The sequence below is a fragment of the Neopsephotus bourkii genome, unplaced genomic scaffold (genome assembly GCF_033783945.1).
Source record: "Neopsephotus bourkii isolate Nb327-2 ecotype Australia unplaced genomic scaffold, CSIRO-AGI_Nbou_v1 NB_1765, whole genome shotgun sequence".
NCBI lineage: Eukaryota > Metazoa > Chordata > Aves > Psittaciformes > Psittacidae > Neopsephotus > Neopsephotus bourkii.
Window position 1 is genome coordinate 5719207 of NW_026902239.1, and position 23750 is coordinate 5742956.

Genomic DNA, 23750 nt, shown 5'->3' on the forward strand with positions numbered 1-23750 from the left:
TGATAGAAAAATTCATGACACTATTAGATGTTAAATTAGACTCCAAGTGATAGAATAAAATTAATAGATTTCTGTATGTCTCTGGATGGTCCATCCATAATATGGGAATATTTTTGTTTCTTTGCTCTGATCTGCTTATACACGCAATATGTATGTGTGTGCATGGATAAAAACATAACTTTATTCTCAGGCTGATTGGTTTAAAGTTCCATAGAAGATTGAGGGAATACGCTTTACTTACTCATTTTGTACCTAAAAGTAATTCTTAATCAAATTAGCCATTCTAGAGAGAAAAAAAAGCAGCTCTTTGCATTTCAGCATGCAGCTCACATAAGCAAACCTTTACAAAACTAGTCTCTAAATGTTGCTTAGAGTTGCAAAGAAGCTTAAGCGCTGAACGCTTCTTCTGTGCATGTTTCTTTTTATCCTGTTCCTGGCTCTACACCACCACGTTTTCTTCGCAGGAAACATCTATGCTAAACATCACTGTCAATTCCAAGACAAGAGACACATTCAAAAGCACATGGAAGCTTTTTTGTTGCCATAAGTTGCCCGCAGAGGGTCCATTCATTCTGTTTGCTTGTTCCACTATGTAATAGCTCAACTCAAGTATCAACAAGATAAGCTTTTAAAAGCGGAATATTCCCAGCTGTTGCAGTCAGGCAGCAGCAGCAGGTTCCTATCTGAGGACAGCAGAACAATCCAGTGCACTCGCAGTGATGGCAGTGTCGAGGGGAAGCATGTGTTCTCTGTACACAGTAGCGAAGGGTCCAATAGACAGCAATTAACACCAGCAGAATGAAGATGAACGGTCATATACATAACCTTAATAAAAATGTCACAGAAGAGAAATCTCACACCATATGGATCCATGCTGAACTTTTCCCCCCCCCTTTTTTTTAAGGAAGAAAGACAGCTCCATTTCTTTATAGTCTGTTTCATTAATTTCTCTCCCTAGTTTTTTGCAGGTTTTTTGCTCCATAATAAACATGAGGCTGCTGTTTCATGTGGTAACAAAGGAAAACTACATTTTCATTTCTGTATTTTTATATGCACACTCCATCTCAGATTTCTATCAAAAGTATCTTTCTCAGCCTTGGCAACCTAAGTAGATTACTTGGATGCCATTAGATTTCATTTCTGTTCACTTTTTAAAAGAGCTCCACTAGAATTTGCAAGATGTCGTTTCTGTCAGATTAGTGTAATATGGAAGTGGGTATTGCACGTTCTCAGGTCTGCTAGTTGTGTTTTGGACACGACAAAGATTATAAATTTCATCATTATAAACATCAGTGTTAAGAATAGTAGTTTTTAAATTATTTTGGCAAAAAGGGTTTGAAGCAAGAAGCTGCTTTAATGTTATCTTGGTGATGTCATTTCTATTTTTCCACCTTGAGATAAAATCCAAAGGTTAAGAGGAAAATGATGAAAAGATGCAGGAACATGAATAAAATCTTTCCCTGAAAGGGTGATATTACAGTTTTGTGCTATTTTTTCAAGTTATTTCTTCATCTTTCACTGTTCAAACGAGAACATTATCAATGCTTTACAAGCTCCATTTGACATCCAAAACCACTGTCTTGATCCTTTTTGCCTTTTTTCTACTCCCAGTAATGAATGTTCTGACCTTAGAAGGTAGCTGTGAATTTTGTTGGTTACATTAACAGAAGATAGGGCTGGAGAGGACCTCACGAGGCCTTCTACCACTACACAGGTTTGGCTATTCAGAGTTGGAGATGTTTGTCTGAAGGCCTTCAGTGAAAAAAAATTCCACCATCTCCATCCTTCTCCTAGCATAAAATCTGACTGCTGTCCTATTTCTGAAACTAGAAAGTTATTAAAATATTAAGGGATATTATCAGTCTCCCATTTTGCAAGTGAGGCTCATCTCTTTTTGTTATATGGACATGGTGAACAGATTAAGCCTTTCCTCTTTGTGAGAGATCCTTACATAATTGCAGACTGTTGTCATAGAATCATAGAATCATAGAATAGTTAGGGTTGGAAAAGACCTTAAGATCATCAAGTTCCAACCCCGCTGCCATAGGCAGGGACACCTCGCTCTAAACCATATCACCCAAGGCCTCGTCCAACCTGGCCTTGAACACTGCCAGGGATGGAGCATTCACAGCCTCCCTGGGCAACCCATTCCAGTGCCTCACCACCCTAACAGGAAAGAATTTCCTCCTTTTATCCAATCTAAACTTCCCCTGTTTAAGTTTTAACCCGTTACCCCTTGTCCTATCACTACAGTCCCTAATGAAGAGTCTCTCCCCAGCATCCCTGTAGGCCCCCTTCAGATACTGGAAGGCTGCTATGAGGTCTCCATGCAGCCTTCTCTTCTGCAGGCTGAACAGCCCCAACTTTCTCAGCCTATCTTCATATGGGAGGTACTCCAGTCCCCTGATCATTCTTGTGACCCTCCTCTGGACTTGTTCCAACAGTTTCATGTCCTTTTTATGTTGAGGACACCAGAACTGCACACAATACTCCAAGTGAGGTCTCACGACAGCAGGGTAAAGGGGCAGGATCACCTCCTTCGACCTGCTGGTCACACTCCTTTTGATGCAGCCCAGGATACGGTTGGCTTTCTGGGCTGCAAGCACACACTGAAGCAGGCTCATGTTCATTTTCTCATCAACCAGCACCTCCAAGTCCTTCTCTGCAGGGCTGCTCTGAATCTCTTCTCTGTCCAGCCTGTAGCTGTGTCTGGGATTGCTCCGACTCACGTGTAGGACCTTGCACTTGGCATGGTTAAAACTTCATGAGGTTGCCATCAGCCCATCTCACAAGCGTGTCAAGGTCCCTCTGGATGGCATTCCTTCCCTCCAGTGTATCAACCGAACCACACAGCTTGGTGTCATCGCAAACTTGCTGAGGGCGCACTCAATCCCACTGTCCGTGTCAGCGATTAAGATGTTAAACAAGACCGGTCCCAACACTGATCCCTGAGGGACACCACTCGTTACAGGTCTCCAGCTGGACATTGAGCCATTGACCACAACTCTTTGTCATATATCTCTCTGTCTTCTCTAGATTAAGCAAAATCTTTTCATGCTACCTCCACATGCTCTGCATTCATGGTGATGTCTTCTAGACTTCTGATGATTTTACTTGCTCACTTCTGGACTCTCTATTGTCTGGATTTGTAGCCTTCTCAAAGTACGATGCCCATAACTGGACCACAGTACTCCAGCTGACTATAGTGCTGAGGTAGAATAGAAAATTATTTCACGTTTTGCAGACTACATTTCTTCAAAAGATGCATCACACCTTTTTGCAATTAAAAAAAGAACCAACTTGCTGTCTCCTGGCTCTATTAGTTCTCCAAGGGAAAGCTTGACATGCCAATGACAGCCCACGACTTGAAAACACAGAGAGGACAGAGATGTGGAAAACACAACCATTTTAAACAGTATTCTGTCCTTTCAAAACTTGAATTATATGAACTGTTTATGGGTGTAAAGTGGAGCATAGGAGGTTCCATGTGAACATCAGGAAAAACTACTGTGAGAGTGACAGACCACTGGAACAGGTTGCCCAGGGGAGTTGTGGAGTCTCCTACATTGGAGATATTCAAGGCCTGCCTGGGCAAGTTCCTGTGTGACGTACTCTAGGTTATCCTGCTCTTGCAGGGGGGTTGGACTAGATGATCTTTTGAGGTCCCTTCCAACCCTTTGGATTCTGTGATTCTGTAATGGGATCATCCCTACTGAAGTCAGTGATCATGCTCATGTGTGCAAAATTTAGTTGTATAATTAATGATTGAAGGATTGGGGCCAACCTAGTTCAGAGGAAACACAATACAAAAACCCAAATGGGAGTCTGGAATTCTCCTGCCTCTTTGCCACCCTTTCCTGTTAATCTGATGTAGTATTTCTACGTACAGGAATATGAGTGCACAGGGAAGCCCTGATCCAGTCCCTGGAAGATTTCTTGAAGGAATGCAAATCTTTATCTTGAGAATAAAACCATCATTATCTCAGAGAACAATGCAGAGCACAGAAATACCTGCAGAAACACAAGCATGGACAAATGCTATTATGGAATCTCATCTTTCTCCTTGTATCCCTAGTTTAGCTTTAGTGATGACAGCAATCCACTTACAGCATGCACAAAGCCATGCCTATCTTCTTTTAACCCTGCTCACTTGTAGTCATACTGCCATATACCTCTCTAAACTGAGAGGAAACGGATACATGCTTAGAAAAATTGTCTTTGACAATTTTAAATAGAGTGAATAATGAATTGGTTCAGGCTCAAAATCCATAGAAGTCTCTATGGTCTCCCCAACCCCCTGCTACACACTCCCTCTGTGATCTGAACATTAGCTCTCAGGGACTATTGACTTAACATGATTCAGGGGTGGCTGGTTTGCATCAATATTTCTAAAATCCCTCTTATTATCTTGCATATGTCAGTTTGATAAGAAGGAAAAAGGATGAAGCTATTTATAATTCAGAATGACTGATACCAAAAGGTATTTAAAACCAAATCACAGTAAGTCAGTTTACTTTTAAATCAACTTAAACAAAAGACACAGTTTGAAAACAATTAGTAAATCTGGCAAAATTAACTTTGACCTTACAATCTTATAAATGCCAACACAGCTTTTCTTCCAGTGTCAGTATACATGTGTGTCTGTGTGTGTAATTTCAGCAGTGCAGTATTTTCAAAGCAAAAAGCCATACTGGGATTTAACTCTCAGGGAAGAATTATGCTTCATTGCTCAGGAGCTCCCCTTAGGGAATGTGCTATTCATTGCTCTGTTATGCTGGAAATCCATCCATACAGACCAGTCAGATTAGTGTTTCATTATTCTCATTATTTCTGGTAAGCAGACATCATCTCCCAGCCCAGGCTTTCAGTCATCCTTACCACTCAGCTCACAGAGGAAGGTCTTTTTAGGCTTATTCTTAATTTCACTTAGTCTTCCTCAAGAAAAGGTGAGGTGAAAAATACAAACTCTCTACCTTCCACCCAGTCTGGGAGAGGAGATTGTAATGCTTTGCTAAACACACAAAATATGTGCTGGTGAACTTTTTAATCTGCTAATCGGGGGCAATTCCCTTTTCCCCTGAATTGACCAGTCTGTCCATTAGCACATCTTTGCCAGTTGATGCCTGGGCTTTTGTTTTCTTGTCCAGATCGTCCACTTCTTTCCCTGGTGACAGCAGTTTGCATGTCCTCCCTTTAGAAGGAGACAGTCTTTTCTGCAGTCTGAGCAGACCCAGAAGCCTAGTCTGCATCTCATCTGAGAAAGCTTTTATCAGCAGGTGGGACCAGAGCATTTCTTGAAATCCCCTTCCTTCCTAAGTGATCCCAAGGTATCCCCATGCCAGCCCCAGCCACTGAGCTGCCATTAGGCTGCAGAAGCTGAGGAAAGAGCTGGAAGGTCTCTTTTGAGGATCATGATCTTGGGATCCTCCTAGCCATCTTCCTCAACAGATTGACTTGGTAGTGTCCTGAGCAGGGACACGCTGCCTTGCTGATCTCTCTGCTGGGATATCCCTTTCTGATCCAATGTTTCAGTCATTCAGTTATCACCACTGCCTTAGCCTGATAGAGACTGAATATGTAACGTTCATCTTTGGCTTGCTAGGTGAAGATCTGTAAACATGGTCCATTGTACTTTTCTCTCATTCAGTTATTTTGTTGTTCAGCTATCAAAGTGGAATAACTTGCTGGCATTTCAGGCTCTCAGTTATTTAGGGTCTGGACTACTAGGTGACACAAATTTATGCTTCCTGCAGTTCTGTGCAGCTATTTGTATGTTATTTGGTCAGTTTTAAGTTCAAGGACTGAGTCCATTCCCTGACAGCTTGTTTCCCAGTTGGGATGTCAAGGCCTGGGCAAGATCAGTCCTGTTCTTGGAGCCTCCCATCTGGATGCCAGTTTTCCACAGTAAGGAGACATAGGATGAGAAGCCAGAGGGGCACCAAAGTGAACTTCTCAGTGGAGGATCTGAGGCCCAGATTTCTTGTCCTGCAGTGGCACATTCCAGCACACAGGGCTTGAAAAAAACCTAGAAGCTATAGATGAAGTATCTAGGCTTGCTCTTCTTGCTGCTGTAGACAGCTGCTCCTGCTGAGCTTCTGCTACATATACACAACTTGCTCCATCTCACCTTCTCATCATGACCCTTTCCTGCAAGCTCCCAGCAAGACTCAGTCAATCCTTTTTTTTCCCAGGCTGCTACAATGTCTAAATGCTCAATGGAGCATCATAACCCCCCACGGTGCTCTTTCAGACAGAACTAAAAGACATGGCATGTTCTCACAGTAATTTTTTACTGAGGTGACACAGACTTAAATTCGCTTTTTCTCTTAAAGATGAATCCACCACCCACCTTCCTAGACTGTTACACATATTCCCTCTTTCCACACAGAAGGGTACCAGGCATCTGCCAGCTGAGCTATCTGCCATCTGTTCCCAGTCATCTTCTTCAGCCTGCTCATAACATTTTGAAGTGCAATCCTTGATCATCATTCCTCCCTGGATGTACTGGTGAAATTACAGCAGGTGTCTGGACCTAGTTTGTACATTGATGGCAAGAAAAAATTAAACATCCCAACTCCATCGGTCTGAGAACTTGATTTTTGAATATGCCATGAAATTCATATCATCCATAAGAACAAATTGACGACTTCAATTTGTAATTGCTTCAAAAGCTGCCTTTTTATAAATGTTGCTTCAATCCTGCTGGCTGGATACTGATCTCTTTAGATAGAAAATGAACTTTCATATAAGTTTTATAAAAATCCAATGTGCAGGCCGGTTTTGAAGTATATTAATCAATTTAAAATTAAGCTATTAATTTTAAATGAATTATACTTTGCTTTCAGCCCAAAACTACATTTATCCATGTAGTGACGGTCACTTACTAATGCTTTTGTTGAAAAGTACTATACCTCTTGGCTCTATTTATTTTCAGAAGATGGCTCCAGAATTTGGGCTTTCATTAAAAAAAAATAAAATGTCACCCTCTATGGCACTAAAAATGATTTTGAGAACCTGAACCAAAGTATGATGACTTGCTTTCGATAGCCTGGAGACAGTGTAAAGCTATAGCCATGCTGTGCGAACCACTTCATTCATCTCTGCCTTCACTTTGACTTGCTCATTTGTTATTTATTTACACGCTATAGGCCAGACTCTCTTCTGTGCCAGAGCTCCACTCTGGCACAGAGTGCAGTTTGGAGATGGGTCATAAGGAAGTCATTACAGCTGTCCCCAGTTTCAGGAGTGCTTTGGCCTCTGCATGATTTCTCCTGGTTGCCAGGCAGGCCTACGTTAGAACTCAAGTGAGGCTTTTAATGGTGCATTAGCTGCAGTGTGACTTAAGGATATGCCAAAACTGTGCCACGTGCTTCTTTTCCTGGCATATACAATTATTGCTAAAAGTGTCCTGATTTTGTGAAGATCCACACAGCTAAATTTTCTGAGCTTTCATGGCGTTTGATATAGTATAATTTAGGCCATTTTTGTTGAAGATGCTTAATCCAAGTATAGATTCAGAATTATATGCAGTCATCTGTGATGGAAAATAATTCACAACTCTGTTTGATGCTTGCTGCGACCAGGCTGGAGGCTTTCAGGAGTTTCTGTAATATAAATATAATTTGTGAAGAAATGGCATTGGAAGTTTCTTCCCAAGATAAGAGGTTAAAAGTTATGGCAGGATGGTTACCACTGCTGGAAACCGGTTTTGTCTCCCTCTTGCTTGGTAGTGAGCACCACTGCCCAGGCTTTTCCCCTGCAACTGTGGAATGTTAGAAGAGCCAGGAGGGCAGCTGCTGCATCCTGAGCTCATCTTACCCACTTCAGGCACTCCAGAGAAGTGCCCGGTCACCATAGGCTCCTCTAGTTGGAGGAGAAGCACACCTCCAGAGGGTGACTCTGGCCACTTGAGATCATCACCTACTTTAAAGGGAGCTGAAAACAACTTGTATCATAACACATGGGTTGCTGTGAAGTGTGTAAGGTTAAGCGAATGGCCTTTTTATTTTTCTCCACATCTAAATACACTGAATACACTTACAGAAAGATAACGATGACTTTTTCCCTCTGACTTGCTTTATTAATTAGCTTAAATGTTTATTTTGATTGCTTATTGCCCCACAAATACTAAATTACTGTAACGCTTCAGTGACAGGACCTAAGGGACAGATAAGTGAACTGAGACTCCAGGGGATGAAACTCAGGAGTTTCCACTCATCTCCAGGGCCTGGTGTAAAATACCCAAGTCCTAATTTTTCTGCTTATTTTTTTGTCACGCCAGCCACAGAGCAGCATTGCTGGGCAAGTTCCTGGTATTACTGGGCAGAGTGCATGAGGCAGCTGCTCTGTATGTGAACATTTTGGTGTGAAGAGGTCAAAAATACATAGTGAGAATGGATTTCTGAGAAAATTTTAGCTGCTGAAATCAATGTCTCTGTTCAGTACACTTAGTCTTACTTTTCAAAGCAATAGAATCCAGTCAGAATTTGAGTAGAAACAGAAAATGGTGCACACCTGATAGGCACAAAGGACCCCCCTTCCCTACCAGGTCTGAAGTGCCTTCTAGGAAGTTAGGGGCATTTGGAGAAGAGGTTGCCAACATTAAAAAACCAGAAAGAAAGAATGAAATAACACATTTGCCCCCCAACCCCAGTGCCTGCCTCAGAAATGGCTGGAGTATTTTGCTCCATGAAACGAAGACCAGCCCAAGGCATGGAATGTAGAAGTACAGTCAGTTAAAGTCTGACAGATGTATAAGCAGCCAGAGGCAGAGTTAGACACTTCAGTACTTTAATGGGAGATGCACAGCTTCACCTCTGATTACAGCAACACCCCTCTTAAGGCCAGCAAAGAGGTGTGCTGTCCCCACAGGGGACTACATTTTTCAGGTGTGTTTCAGCGTAGGTATTTGCTTGCAGCTACGTAGTGACAACGGACATGGTGTCAGTGTGTGCCAGCTCACAGCCATTGGGAATCAGTTGGGCCATTCCACATGGAGTGGGGACAGATCAGTTCTCTCTTCCCCAGGCTTCCTCCCATAGAAGACTTGAGAAAAAGTTATTAGGAGCAGAAGTTGAGAGAGAAGCAACTGCACACATGTGGTCTGGCTCAGAAGAACATCGGGTCCAAGAAGTTCTAAGCATCCTCACCACTTTATGATTTCTGAATCACAAGTCCAATTAGAAAAGTGCATTTCATCCTGGGACGAAGCTGGGAACCACGTCAGGGTCTATGTCCCTGCGCTACCTTGGGACTTCATATTAGGTCAGTAGTGCAGAACCTGTGCTCAGGTACTTCTACCTTATTTTAGCCATCTCACCCAGATGCTTATTTCTGTAGCCAAAGAAGAGCATCTTGGGAAATCAAACAAGCTCATCCTTCAGCCCAGCACAGGCAGTCCTGCCCCATGGAGACCTGAGACAGATACCTTTCTTTTTATAGTAACACTTATCTTGGGAACTCCAGTACAGAGAACCAAATGCAGTGTTCCTCAGGCTTACTTTCTCTGAAGGAGGCATTTGTACCTAGCAGAGCTTCTACCTTAGAAGTTGTACCACTCTCCACCAGCATTCTACCATTGTTCATACCAGTCCCATCTGGCTGGGTGATCCTGCCAGGCTGACCATTAGTATTTTGGAGAACTGGTTCCTTAGGTGGGAGAGAAACACATCTGTTGCCTGGAGTGGCTTCTAGATTGTAAATCATATAGTAAGCCCAAGCAAATGCCTGATAGAGCTTTTAATGAACTGTATCCCATAGGTGAAAGCCAACAGCAATATTAGAAATGGTGTTTATTTTATAGACTAGAAACTACATTTTAAATGGTAGTCTAGGTTTATATGACAGTTCTATTAAATATAAAATAGACCCATTACAAAGAAAGCCCTTTACATCTGCTTTTATCTGTGTCTAAATGGCATGCCCAACTCTGCAATTCCTCAAATGAGACATTTTTAGAACTTTATTTATGTTACAGCCATAACAAACTTGCAACCAGAAAACTATAATGGGCACAAACGGCTAATAAAAATGAGATTGTTGAAAAATACTTCTTAATAGCAATTTACAAAAGATCGTGATAAAACAGAACCAAGGCTGCATTTCCCTGGAAGTTTGCCACTGTTGTAATCACAGCCATTTGGCAACAGGTACTCCCCCTCTTCCATCTTCTGTGACCACTTCCCTCTGAGTGTGCTGAAAGCCAAGTACCCTGAGGTTATTCCCCTGCCCTGCCATTAGTCAGTTGGTTCCTGCAGATCCAGAGACACCCGTAGGGAGTCCCATTTCCTCCCCCACTCCCACTGCACCAGATGACCTGAAGGAGGAAGCATCTCAAGGGCTTTGTAACTTGCTCAGCCAGGAGCAGGGCAGCAAGGCAGAATCTGTCTGTCCCAGTCGTGCAGGGGGTGCCCTGTTTCGTACTGAAACCTGCATCACTTCTCTGATGAACTGATCTGTTTACACAAGCCAGCAGGTCAAACTTTTTGTTTATACACTGAAAACTATTTTGCCCCAAACTCAGTAACAGCTCCCCAGGCAAAAGATTGAAGGTCGAACTCATTCCTTCTGCAGTACAAGTTCTGTGAGATTTTGACAATGTCCACGTGGCCATTTCTGTGATGTCAGGGGGAAACTTCCTACCACCCGAAGAAAAGAGTCTTTCTTCTAGATGTGCATTTGCCTGTATCAGACCTACTCAATAGCCAAGGCTGAATGTACAAGGGCAAGGTTGAATGTTCAAGTAAAGGTCAAAGTCCTTGGTCTGATCTAATTGTGATGGATATCTCTGAATATAAATGTATGTCTTAGCCAGTTCAGCACTGTATCTACCTAAGGAGGAAAAGTTCCTGCTGATGAGTTTTTACAACCTGTTGAAAACAGCCAAGCTTTAGAAAAAAAATCAAAATTTTAGTAAAGAATCAGCAGAGGCTGAAAAATTTGTGCAGTGCACTGGAAAAAAAGGTGGTGATACTGAGGGGAAAAAATCACATCACAGTGTCACTTAAGACATGCACTGGAAGTTGGGTGTCCTTGGTGCTACCTTATGCTTCTAGAGTGAGAGTTAGCCCAAGCTCCATGCAAAGTAAGATTTAGAACAATGTGGGAGCCAAAGGGGGCTCGCAGAAGCACTAGAAACAGCACCCATGTGCTAGGAATCTCACCCAGCTCCCTTCCTCACAGTTTTCTGCAGTCTTTAACTTATCCATCATGCCTACTCCTAGTTTACTTTGCAGTGAAGGCTATATATTATGTCCTTGCACATTCATTTTTTACCTCAAAGATTCACCATTATAGCCATAACTATCTGAGATTGATGTTAGTGTGAAACAGAAAATGCAGAAATAGAAAAAGAGCTTTGATAATACAGACACACACACAGATTCAGGTATAAATGAAAATGATAGCTATTCAAGGCACAGTGAGGCTGTACCATTGCAAAAGCTCGAATTATTGCACCTTTGTGTCTGTCAGCATAGGTAGCCTTCAGGCAGGCCACTGTTGCCTTTTGCACTGAAAACGAAAAATTTGGCCAAAGAATAAACAAAAGAAAAAAAAATCTGTTAAACTACAAACAAAATTATGGCAGCAAGTGGCAGGAACTGCAGAGGCAGCATCTGTTTGAGCTGGGCTAATCACAGCACACAGATCAGCCTGGCCCATGGGTAGCATGTGTCTGTAAATGCAGACATACATTTCTTGTTTTCTTGTTTTTGTTCTGAGAGAACCAAGGGAAATAACACAAGTGTTTCTTCTGAAAAATTTTAGATAACATAAACATTAGTAAAGTTTCACAGCCCATTAACTGACCCAGTAACATAGGACCCTAGTTTATTTGAACTGATCCTGAGGGAATTGGCAAAACAGAAAGAGTAAGCAAAATTTTGATTGCTTTATTCTCAGGGGTAGTCAATAAGAATACTTGTGTGAGCAATACAAGCAAGATCTGACCCAAAGAAAACAGAGTTGGCAAATCCATGTAAACCGGAAATTCAGTAGCAGCTATTGAGAAATCATAGTCATATTTTCAAGTTGTCTTGCTGAGGATTGCCTTTTACCACCTCTCCCCTCCCCTTTCTCTCTCTCCCAGACTTCTGTCCCAAGTAGTTAATTGTGAGTAAAATATTTTTACTGGGAAGACATCAAAGGCACTGATTTTAGAAATTCTATTATATATAATGCAAGACCCCTGAACTTTAGAGAAAGTTCATTTCATCAAGTATCACTAATCATCTGTGAGTCTGGTGCTTTACCAACTTAAACATAGTATTATGAATAATAGATTTTCTTCACATAAGAAGTGTAAGAATAATTACAAATCTGAATACAATCAATGATAATACTTTGTATGATTTTATTTCATGATTTGGCAACAAAGTGCAGAAGTAAATTGATACTTTTGTTTTAAAAATGGGTAGTCTGGAAAGCCCAAAAATGTAAAAAAATTGCTCATTGAGGCATGGTCTTTTTGCACATCTGTGCTAGTTGTTATTTGTTTGAATCTTCCTTCTCCACTGCTCTTCAGTTTTGAAGTCTTGCTCAAATTATGACATTAGAAAGTGCCGAGTACCTGCTAGCCAAGAAGTAACACCTTGAGCTCTTACCTCTCTGGAAGTGAGAATGTTAAAGCTTTAGGGAATGAGCCTTTGCTGTGCTTTCAACATTTTCATGTTTAGGTGATGCAGTGTGATCAGAGGATGGAAGGTTGACCCTGAGCTGGGATCCACTGCATTCTTGCTGCCTCCAGAGATGCAGAACAGCCACTTGCTGACAGGGAAAGGAGATGCATTTGGAAACCTCCATCCCTGTCAGAGAAGACCTTTCCTCCTTTTCCAGCAGAACAAACAGTTAATATCACTTTTTGCAAATGCCATGCATATATACGAAATATAATCTTTCACTGGTTGATAAAATTGCATTTAGGACAAGCGTAGCCAGGGCCAACATCTTTCAAAACAGATAGAATGGGGAACAATAAAAGCAATGTAAAATTAATAGGGCCATACACTTTATTTAATGAAAGGGCAGTTATACAAGACTTCTGAAAAAGGAACATCACTGATTTAAAATACAACTTTGATTTGATGCTGGAGTTATATTTTCTATATGTAACAAGTAATGTCTTTCTTGGATGGCAGAAATAAGAAAAATCAGTAGTGCAAGAAGGAAAATGAGTCAGTACTGCAGAAGGGAGCATATTGCTCAGTTCTCCTCTGTGACAAGTTGGTTTGCAAATGGAAACCGAATGACAGCTGCTCCCAGAGAAGTGAAGCCATAATTCACAATAAAACCAAAGGAACATTCATGTAACTCCTGGAGACAGCCCATGTACAGCAGCAATAAATAGCAAAATTAGGTACTTGCCATTCCATGTGATAAAGTCAAACCTGCTCCTGCAAGAACTGGCATTTTATCACAGTATCACAGTATCACAGTATCACAGTAGGTTAGAGATTGGAAGGGACCTCAAAAGATCATCTAGTCCAATCCCCCTGCCGGAGCAGGAACACCTAGATAAGGTTACACAGGAACGTGTCCAGGCGGGTCTTGAATGTCTCCAAAGAAGGAGATTCCACAACCTCCCTGGGCAGCCTGTTCCAGTGTTCCGTCACCCTCACTGAGAAGAAGTTTCTTCTCAGGTTTAAGTGAACTCTTGTGCTCCAATTTGTACCCATTACCCCTTGTCCTTTCATTGTTTGCCACTGAGAAGAGCCTGGCTCCATCCTCGTGACACTCCCCCTTTATATATTTATATACACTAATAAGGTCACCCCTCAATCTCCTCTTCTCCAAACTATAGAGACCCAGCTCCCTCAGTCTTTCCTCATAAGGGAGATGCTCCACTCCCTTAATCATCTTAGTTGCCCTAAGTTCCCCTATTTTATTGGTCACCAGTTGCATTGATTCTGTCATATACAGTTGCAGATCCCTCTAATTGTATAAATCAGTGTTTTGTCATTAACATCAACCAGAATTCATCTCCCAAGAATGAGAATCTACAGAAAGAAAATTGTATTCTGCATTCATATCCCAAGGCAAAACTGTGTTGATATTGTTTTCCTAATCAGCTCTGGAGTGCATGCTTGGTTATCTTCTACAAATTCAGACATCTATATTATAAAATCACAGTTCAAAGTAAGATATGAGTGAAACATCCTTGATGAACATTTGTGGGTTTTGTTTTGTAATGCTTTTCCATTCTGAATATATGCATGTAGCATATATATCAATATTTTCCAGTTTGTGAACCTCTGAAAGTTTTCCTGTGGAAATATGGATACCTGTACAGACAGCTTAAATTATTTCTATTTGGCTATAAGGTTGGTTTTCATACCTACCTTTTGCAGATCCCACAGTAAAACCTCCTTCACTGTGGATCTTCAAAAGGTTTGGCACCTCATGTTAAAACTCAGGTCTTACAGTGTTCATAAACAAACCTCAAAAGATTTAGGTTGCATTTATTTAAGCACCATGAGTCTGAATGTATACCAGAACTTTTGTGCCTGAGGTTTTGAGGAAAGAATTGGTTGTCTCTTTTTAATTGATTAACAAACATTAGGGAAAATGTTATCAGTCTTTTTTTTTTTCTTTACTGCAAAATACATTAAAAAATGCTTCTCTGTCACATGCAGATCATGGAAGGTTGAACAGATTGTTATCCTATCTTGCACTTCAGAATGGCTTCCAGTCATATTTATTTTTAGAAACTAGAATAAGATGGATATTATCATATGTATATGCCAATTTAGACAAACTCTCCTCCCCTTAAGCTTAAGCTTTTTATAAAGATTTAGACATGTAGATCTTAGGTTAAGCATTGAGAGCATTAAGGATTAATCCAGGCTGTTCTCAGATCACTTTAAAAAAAAAAAAAAAGAACAGATTGGAGAGAATTTTATTCTAAACACTTAAAGAGGATGCCAGTTGTAACCAGTGCAAGTGATACACAATGAAAAAGGTCAGTGAGCAACAAGTTAGCTCTAAGTCCTTCCTTCTTCAGAAACTGCACTTATATTGAAAATGCATAAACATATATTGTGTTTATACAGTCAACTGACTTCTCTCCTTGGAGATCATGGCTTATTTAAGGTCAGGAAGAAGTATTAGGGAAAGGAAACCTAGCAAGAGCAAACCTCTTGACCTGTTAGCGTGTTTATGCAGCTGAAACTAGATTTCAGCTCTTATGATTCAAAGCACTGTTTCTTAACTTCTAGATTGTACCAAACGGGTTCATTAGTCATATTGAGGCATGGTAATGTGATGAAATCACAAAAGCTGCCCTGCAAGGATGGCCCTACAGTACACTTTAGGATGCGTGGCTGATTCCTAAAAACAATGTGCTTGAAAGATCTGGCTCTTTCACAGGTCCACGAATAAGCTTTCTTACAGGTGTTTGGTAGCAGTCTTCCTTTTCTGGATGTAGAGATGATATTTTTGTTTGGCTGGGTATGATTTGAGGACCAACAGAGTGCTTGTTAGCTCTTGCTTCCACAGGCTTTACCTCTGTCCACCCTCTCACAACCTTTTGTTTTTTACACAACCCAAGGCTATCTCTGCAGGGTAACTGTGTCACTGGCTGAGGCTCACATCTCCTTTGCACCACTCTGCTCTTTCACTAATGGTTACAAAAAAAAAAGGAAAAAAAGAAAAAGCTTTTGTAACTATCTGGGGAAGCTAATAAAGATCTGAACTGTTACCTCTCCTCCCAAAAGATGCAAACTAAACCACCCATTGATCTGGGAGGAACGAGTTAGAAAGCCAAAACCAAGCACAACAAATCATGGAAAACATCTGCAAGTGACTTCAGTTAGAACACATGATGGGAGTGTTTTCTGTGTCCCAATTAGCCCTGAGTTCAACTTTCACCAAAAGCAAGGATTGCTTCTGAGTGAAGACCACCTCCTCTGCTTAAATGACTTGTAGCGTCAGGGGTTCAGGGCTCATGCATTAAGGTGTCATTCTCAGTGCATGCAAACAAACCCTGCTATCCTCTAGATCACCTAGGAACATTCTCTCAATAGCAACCGGCTGCTTTCTGTAAGAGTACTTTTAAATTTGCAGAAAGAAATGTTGAAGGTAAGATGGCTGCATACAGACAAAGATTATATTCCAATAATCACTTCAAAGAGAATGGGGGGGAAGGCATGTTTCTAATTTCTATACAAAAACAAAGGAAGTAATTTCTTTCAAGGTTTTTTATTTGTTTTTCAAATTGTACAGTGCTCAACTTTTAAAATAATAATCATTCTTGACAGCCATTTAATAATTGTTAGTGATCTATAGCTTTATTATAAAGTACTCATCTAATGATGTATTTCCTTTACCCTAAGGGCCAAGTACAAAGCAGGGAAATTATCTCGGTGATACTTTTAATAACTTCCTGTGGGATTGCAAACTCTGGCTGAAGCTGTCTCTGCAAAAGAGTTAATCATGCAATTTCACAGATTAGACAACAGAGGGTTACTAATGAGAAACTTCAGTTCAGTGATAAACTCTTTTTTTTTCCAAGAATATTTTGAGAGGCCTGTAACCTTTGGCTGACACCCAACGAAGCTATTAGTTTAACCATGAGATGCACTACCAAATGTACAAGAGTCAGCAGAACATTTCCTTCTGAAAAATGCTTGTAACCTTCTGTGAAGAAGCTTTCAAAAACCCAGAAGGGATAGATGGAAGGGAAAAATCAGGCGAAAAGGAGCTGGCTTATTGGCTTCTGATAATTGGCATGGCTTCAGCTTCCAGTTTCTTTTCAACAATGTCCGCTCACTATAGCAACCCCGGATCCCATTTAAATGTCATGCTGCCCTCTGTTCTATAAACATGCATCATCCATCACTAAATATTTAGATCTGAATTGTTGGAGCTGAGTTCTGTGCCAGGGGTAAGGGGATTAATTCCTTTCAAGGCCCTCACATGATGGATTTTTCACTGAAGTAAACATCCGAGAAGAGCTCACACTACGGCCATAAAATATATAAATAAAGTTTAAAGTTTAATTAAGTCAACATTATTTAAAGTGGTTGTCATATTTTATGGTGAACTCTTCATGTTTATTTTGTATGACTCCTCATAAATAGTCTCTCCCCTTCAGACAAAAGGCATGGCTGGGTTAAAGTTAAGGGTCCCATGTGTGGTACGGGAAGGAGGATCTCCTGGGCTTGGGTGATCCAAAATGTGCCGTATCGGGCCCTCTGCTATCTTGTGTCTCCTTAATGAGCTGAGATGTTGTGCAGACGCAGGAAAAGCATGGTGGAGTTTACAACAGACGTGACATGGGGAAGTCCTTCGAGTGGCTATCAGGGCTCAGTGGAGGGAGGGCCTCATCCTGCCCAGTCCAAGAGCTGCTGATCCTGGGTGGGTGGGCAGCAGGGAAGGGGATGAGGCTTGGAGGAGGCAGGTAGGTCAAGATAGGCGTTCCCCCTGCCTCCACCAGCAAGGGGATTGCACTGAGTGCTGGGAGAGAGATGGCATTCCAATTGTTCTCCTCCTACCCTTTCTGGTCCCTGAACAAGTCCCCCAGCCCAGCAAGGTGTACTTTCAAGAGGAAAATCATATGATGTCCTTATGTGGCCTAATGCCTTGGAACAGCAAGAGTAATTTTAAAAGTGAGACAAAATAAGTGGAGAAATTCATCAATGTGATTGCTAATAAAATGCTCTCCAGTAGGGAGGCCTTGTAATGGCCTGATAAGGACATGTGGATAATTAGCTAAGTGCCCAAGTGAGAAAGGGTGAACCAAATGACAGAATTCCAGGTCAGACCTGGGGAAAACTTGCATTCAACTTCTGCACTCCCTCAACTTCCATGGGCAGCTCCTGCTCACAGTCTCTGCCTCCGAGCTCCCCATCTGTACATCAGCAGTGGGTTACATCCTAGTTAAGGGGCTTGTTATTAGGGCAAATACATAACTGTTGTGTGATGCTCATATTGTCAAGGGACTTGTCCTGTGTAAGACTGAGGCCTCTTTTTTTCTCTCTTTCGCAGTATTTTCAATATCTGTGAATGTGGAAATGTTGCCAGGACAGTATAGCTCAAAGACAAAACTAGTAGTAGAGGTATTAGCTATTATAGGAGTTTGTCACTGATCTCCTACATGATGAGAACAAAACATTTTGTATTTCTGTTTCTTATCATTAAAACTAGAGTAACAGCATTTTATAATGTTTAGCCTACTTCAACTGTGGAGGAGAAGAGCATATTCCCCCTTTAGGTTCCAGCTGCTCCTCTCCGAACAGTTTTTTCTGCTAACACATTCATGTGTTTTCCTGAACACACTTTACTGATTCTCAGATATCTGTGTTTAATCTATGAGCATAGAGATGTTCATTCAAATTCAGAAGCACAGGCTGTGCAATCAATTGGTGAGGGGAAATGCAAGGTATGCTTCTTCCAGACAAGGCGCATGCAGAAACACAGACTAGATTTAACAGGATTTACCAGACAGTAAATTATCTTTCTAGCAAATGAAGCCACAAAGAGCTGTATGATGAAAGGTCCCTCTGCTTTCATTCTGTATCAGTACTGATTATGTGACCCCAAAATCTTTAGCATTAGGTAACATGATTATGCTGAAAATAGTATAAAATTTAATGAGGTCTTAATCTACATGACAGGTTAAAAGCTATGAGAGTTTCTAAGGCTCTATGTGGTATAAATGGAGTGTAAGCTAATATTATTTGATAAGATAGGAAGAGGCCCAGGCTCAAAGGAAAAGCATTTCCCTACAGGCTCTGGAGTTTGATTAGAAGTGGAGGCAAGGCAAGGCAAGGCAAAGGCAAGGCAAAGGCAAAACAAGGCAAGGCAAAGGCAAAAGGGAAAAAGAAAAAAAAGAAAAAGAAAAAAAAAAGGGGGAAGGGGAAGGGAAGTGGAAAGGGGAAGGGGATAGAAAGAAAGAGGAAGGAAAAGGGGAAAGAAAGTAAGGGGAAGGGAAAGGGAAGTGGAAAGGGGAAGGGAAACGAAAGAGGAAGGAAAAGGGGAAAGAAAGTAAGGGAGAAAGGGAAAAGGAAGCAGAAGGGGGAAGGGGAAAGGGGAAGTGGAAGGCGAAAGGGGAAGTGGAAGGCAAAAGGGGAAGGGAAAGGGAAAGGGAAAGGGAAAGGGAAAGGGAAAGGGAAAGGGAAAGGGAAAGGGAAAGGGAAAGGGAAAGGGAAAGGGAAAGGGAAAGGGAAAGGGAAAGGGAAAGGGAAAGGGAAAGGGAAAGGGAAAGGGAAAGGGAGGGAGAGGAGAGGAGAGGAGAGGAGAGGAGAGGAGAGGAGAGGAGAGGAGAGGAGAGGAGAGGAGAGGAGAGGAGAGGAGAGGAGAGGAGAGGAGAGGAGAGGAGAGGAGAGGAGAGGAGAGGAGAGGTCTAAGAAAAATGAGGGGGGGAAATGTGAACTTCATTTACAAGCAGTATAGATTTGTCAAAAAAAGAGTTAAGGAGTTACTGGTAAAGGGGTTAATGATAGTCAGAAGTCACCAGTGCTACTTTTAATAGCATGGAGTGAAATTCAGCCTGTGCAAACAGCTAGCACTAAGCTTGTTCATCTTTTAAGCCCTGTCCCCACTGTTTGCCATTCAACACAGCCTATTCACAGGGCTGCCAGAACTGAGATATGGGAAGCATGTTTGATTGCACCAGCATTTCTCATGTCAAAGAAGTATTGCTATGTTCGATGATATTCATGTCTCATATCACCCTCTGCTGCACTTCCCTTAAGGGGGTTCCCACTTGTGAGGGCATGAAATCACCACCCTAGGGCTGGAAAAATGCTGGAAAAATCCCTACAGCAAGGACTGGCATGTAAGCATTGTTTTAGCCTCAGTCCCTGACATGGGGATGGATTTATATATCAACATACTGGCTGCTTCATCATAGAATCAATTAGGTTAGAAAAGACCTTTAAGATCATCAAGTCCAACTGTTAACTTCTGACAAGCTGTTTTATTCTAACATGCTGCTTTCCAAAGGCCAGCCAGGTAATCCATCCATAATATACACTATTAGTGTTAAATTCTTCTCTTTTCAGCTTGTGCCTCCACCTAAATTGTCAGCTGCTTTAGAAAACAGGACAGCAGAAGCATGGTGTCTCTCCTGCTGTTGGACTTAGATGTATGCTCATAAAAGGCTTGTTGCTTAATTTGCATGCCTACATACCTTGAAAGCTGAGTGCTTAATTAAGTATCAATTCTGTTTCTGGAATACTAGAGGTGGGAAGCAAATATATCAAAAGTTATTGATATAGGCAAAAATAAGCATTTTTAAAGTAAAACCAAAACCAGGTAGTATTTCACTATTATTTTTATGGGGGGTGAGTAGAATTTCCAGGAAAACAAATACTCAATCTCATTATCATTTCTGATGACTCAAAAGTTTTCACACTACTCCTTTTGTGGCAGGCATTGGATAAGCCAATGCCTTTTTCAATAAAAGAACAAAGGTGTCTGTTGAGAGGACAATTTCCTAGAAGGGCAAAGAGGTTCAAGTAGTTGCTGTTCTTGACAGTAACACAAAGCTACCAAATGTGGAAGTGATGATTAGGTAGTCTCTTTGCTGATCTAATATTGAATTTATAGAACTGTGTAAAATAGTCCCAGTGAAAGGGACTGATGATGACATATCCTGGTTAAGGGATTCATATTGGACCAGGAGAGAAAGAAGTATGTATGGATAAACATAAATACGAACACCAGCCTTCCTTTTGGCCTAAGTAAGTACTTGTTGTATGTGCTGTGGATATTAGCTTTCTCTTTTTCCTTCACCAGAAATAAAACCATTGTCAAGTATGCTATATATATTTGTGCAGAAATGTTTAGTTTTGACAAATCAACACTTTTTGACAAGAAAATAAAAAAAAAGCATTTTCACTGGCAAATTCTTGAGCAGCCCTATCAGGCAGTGCTCCCAGAATTGCCTTGAAACTGCCAAATCATTCCCACAAATATGAAAATGCAGTTCCAACTTCTTTAACGGAATTTGCATTTTTATATCAAGGGACACAATTTGGGTCTTGGTCTAAAACACATTGAGCACTTTTTAAAGAGAAACTCATTTAGCAGTGGTGTAAGTCTCTGCAGTTTCCGCTTTGTCTATGTGAGCTTCCAGTTTTAAAAAATGGCATGAATACATGCAATGTATTTATATTTGGATTTTATAGCAGTATGCAACTGTCTAGCAGCGGTTGAGAACATCTCAGTTAATTAATATTTACCAAAACAGTTATCCCTAATTTGCAATCCCTTTATTCCAGTAAAAATTATTACAATTCTCTGCATTCAGATTATTTTTTTTTTTCTGATTTCACTGCTTTCATGAGAAGAGAATTCCAGTGATTTCAGTAAAACTATTGTGACATACAAAGGATGCAGGGAAGTAGTAAATCAGAATCTGTGGAAGAAATCCTAATCCATGGAACTCAGTGGGAATTTTGTCATTGTTTTCAAGGGAGCAACTTTTTGACTGTAGCTCTACAAAATAATAACTTTTCTTTGTGTAGGTGTGAAACAAAGTTAATGTCTCAGTTATACTGATCAGATATGCACGGTATGATTACAGCTTCATTTCTTTATATACAGAAACAACAGAGAACTTTTTATCTTGATCTTTGTTATAATTCTCATGGGCAAATATACTTTGGGCTACAAATACTTCTGGAGAAATCATTCAAAAAGGTATAAATAAGGTAGCTTAAGCATGAGCCTTATCCAAGGCACCCTGAAATCAAAGTCTGATGTAGCTGACCTAGATATTTCTTCAAGAGGAGTGTGAAAATAAACAGTGACAAGAAGTGTTTGGGTTTTACTTGTTTTTTTGGCAAACAACCTGGCCCTGATTCACCTCTCACTTAATTGTATAAGTGCTATAAGTGATAAAGTCAGGTCTCATCATCTGGAAATAATAGAAGAATGAAAAAAAAAAATACTGTGCAAATTGTGATGGGGTCTTGACCATGAGAATGCAAGCTTGCAGTTTATCGGTTGAAGTGTTTCTGGTATGGACTGGCCTTCTTCAAGGTAGTGGCAAGAGATCTTCTGGTGTACTTTGAACCCATCCTTTTTGACTATCTGTGACCCAGGTAGATAAGAGCAAAGAAGAGCTCATGGAGTGATAAGAGCTCATTGATCAGGCCTACCAAACGGCCCACTGGCAATCCTGTTGTAGAAAAAGAGAGCAGAAGAGCATGGCATGGTTCAGTAATACAATGAGACCTGTGGGAGGAAAAGGTTACTTGGCACAGATACACTAAGGACAAAGACAGGAAGAAAAAACTAGGAAGAGAAGAATTTTAAGCAGATGGGAAAAACTGTCACAAGAAAAAATGGTTATAAACATTTAGGCTTCAAGGCAGAAGATGGTTTCTGGGTCAGGTTTCCGGGTCAGGTTTCTGTGAAATCAGAAGATAAAACCAGGAAAGTGAAGGTGGAGTCTGATTGTGTGCTCTGACTTTAGGAGAGGGGACCTGTGAGAACAGGGAGTTACTCTGTAGCACAAGACTATCCTTTTAGTCTCAAATTCCTCTGCTCTACATTAGGAGTAGTTCTGCTAAACACCGTTTCACAAAGCTGGCAATAAGGAAAAACATATCACCTTTTCCCCTATGAAAAATCACTTCAGTGTCTTTGCTCTGATACCCTCACAGCTTCTGAAAGCCTGTGCGCCACCAGAAGGGTGAGCAGTTCCTAAGGAAACAGGTATGTTCCACCCATACGAATGCTCCACTCCTCTCTGTATCTGGGATGCCTCATACAGAAAGTGTTGACAGCTCCAGTAGGGATTTTACAAGAGTTTGCCATTCATATTCCACAAGGACCAAAAGATCCACATGGGAATATTTAATATAAACAGTAACAGTTTCCCACATCTTTGTTTAGAGAATAGCCTGAGGATTTCTAAACTTTAGGATCATATTCATTCCAGAAGAATGGTTTCACTTATAGCCGTATAAATCTTTCTTTTATTTAAATGATGATTTTTCTCTTGTATCTGAATATTTAAATACAATATTCAGGTAATCAGACTGCCATGGGTATTACAGGTAACTCTCAGTTCAACTAATTTTACTTTACACTGAAAGACCTGACCCGATCTTCAGGGATGTTAGCTATCTACTATTATGGTGTGAGACCTGCCAGACTTCCAGGAAACTTAGTGGAGTTTTTTATTTAAGACAAATTAGGAAAAGATTTCCCTGAGGTTCCAAGATTAGCCTTGAGAAGGAATCCAGGACTGAAAAATTAAAGTCCAGCTTCCAGCTGCACTGGACTCCCAGTCACAGTAATCAAGTTGTGGAGCCTTAGTACTCTTGAAAGCCCAGTCTTGCCCTTAAGTGTCTAAGCAGGAGCTGCAAGATACTGAGCTGTTTGGACTGTCTGCTCTGAAGCATCCAAAAGGCCATTTCTCTTAGCTTGCCTTTGGGATATTTTAAATGCCTTTTTGGCATTCTTAGCCCTTTTAAACATTCCTAACTTCTTTAATAAAGGCTACTGCTATATCACACTTGTCACTACTAGCCACAATCTGATACAGCACATGCAACCTCCCTTGGAATTACCAAATGTAGGGAGGAAAAGCTATCTTTTGCTAAGAGATAATGATACTGTATTTCTGTCTTCTAGCGTTCATGCATAAGGTTCACAGATGACAATGAGACTGGAATACCTTTATTTCCTTCTGTTTTCTAGCTTATTTTTGGGTTTAATGCTCACATATGTCAGCTCTTCTCTGCAGCCATGTGGCCTTGAGTGCACTAGAAATGAACAGTTACTGGATAGTGGAGTGC